This window comes from Egretta garzetta, unplaced genomic scaffold (assembly GCF_000687185.1).
Source record: "Egretta garzetta isolate BGI_Z169 unplaced genomic scaffold, ASM68718v1 scaffold108, whole genome shotgun sequence".
NCBI classification, from domain to species: domain Eukaryota; kingdom Metazoa; phylum Chordata; class Aves; order Pelecaniformes; family Ardeidae; genus Egretta; species Egretta garzetta.
The window spans coordinates 540110-541778 of record NW_009260614.1 but is presented as its reverse complement, the minus strand read 5'-3'; positions in this window follow the sequence as shown (position 1 = coordinate 541778).

The following is a 1669-nucleotide window of genomic DNA, read 5'->3' as shown; positions in this document are numbered from 1 at the left end:
GCAGGGTGGACCAGCCCCCATACAGGGCTGATCCTGGGGCATGGACGGACTCACGGCCATCACTGCCAGAGCCCAGACACGGAGCCCCTACCAACGGTGTGCAGCAGCAGAAGCCACATACGGCTCCTGCCTGCAGCATTTGGGGGAAGAGCTGCTTTATAACGTAATAACCTGCTCCCACCACCACGGCTGGGGCCAACTGGTGTGAGGCCCAGGGTGCAGGGCCACAACGCCCCATCCCCCTTGATACCCCAGACCTACTCTGCTGTATCCTAGACACCGCATCCTGTATCCCCAGACCCACTCCCCCGTACCCCCGCAGAGAGGGGTGAGGCGACCTCTGGAGATCCAGGGGGCAGCAGGAAGCCCGGAGGCTGCAGAGCATCACCGGGTAAAGAGCATGTGCTCAACTCTCGCATGGCAGCCACCCCTTTTCCCCACCAACCCCTGCCCATCGTTCAACGAGATGAGCGTTGAGGGGACCAGGAGGAGTGACACGAGCCCAGGGCAGGGGTTTCTGGCCAGCTCTGCCTCCCCTTCCCCCTGGGCCCAGTGCCACCAGCCACCCCCACCCCGAGCAGGCATGATGTGCGCAGCGAGCCCCCATTCCACCTCTCAGCACCGCTGGCACTAAATGAGGTTTTGTCACCCTGCGCGGGGGCATGGGCTGCAAGCAACTTGTTCCCAGCAGGCTCCAGAGCCCTGCTCAGCATCCCAATTGAGCTATCCTTAATGGGCTTCAATTTTAATTTGCTTTTATTGGAAAACACAGATGGTGACCCCCCCCTCCCCTTGCCTGAACATATACAGGGTAATAACATTTACAGGGGAAAGATATTATCTCCAAACCCAGCCAAAGCTTTAGCAAAAGCCCCACCGCCACGCAGTGACGTGCAGCTGTGCCGCACAGCCCCGTGCCTGGCTCATAAAGGCAGGGGCACACAGAGCCACTGGCACAGCAGGGGCGAGGGGCGGCAGGGCCAGGGTCCACCCAAGGAGAGTTATAGACCAGGACTAACCCCCGTGCAGCCAAGCCAGCCTCGCACGTTAACCCCATTAACGTCTTCCGTGATGGGTCTTTGCAAAGCAAGGCAGGGGGCTGCCCGAAGCGGAGGGATGCCCAAAGCTGCCGCCCAGGGCTGGGGGGCCAGGCTGCTGTGCCCACCCCACCCGAGCCTCGATGACTGCCCCAAGCATCCCTGGCTCCAGGCAGTCCCATGCAGCGAGTTCATGGCAGAGCCCAGGGTGGCTGCAGGGAGGTGCCGGCAGCGCAGGGGCAGGTAGGGAGGGGCAGGTACTGCTGCACAGGCAGCCAGGCTACACCGGTCCCCCCACAAAGACTAAGCATCAAGCAGCCCTCAACCTGTGCCGCGGGGCACCCGGGCACCCAAGCGCTGGTGCCTGTAGAAGCTCCCACCCCTCCAGCACAGAGCCTCAAACTCCCTTCCTCCCCTCTGCTGCCAAGTGTGCAGAGCACGTGGCTGAGCGGGGATGCCCTCCACCGCACACGCCTGGCTCCCTGCATCTACCTGACAGCCAAGTATTCCTGCTTTTCACTGTTTGTACTGACAGGCTGTAAATTTGCTTCTGGTTGGCAGCTCCAAGCAGGAACGGCTTGGGAGGAACCGCAGGGCCAGCTGCAGGCTTGGTTTTGCCAAGCCACAGAGGG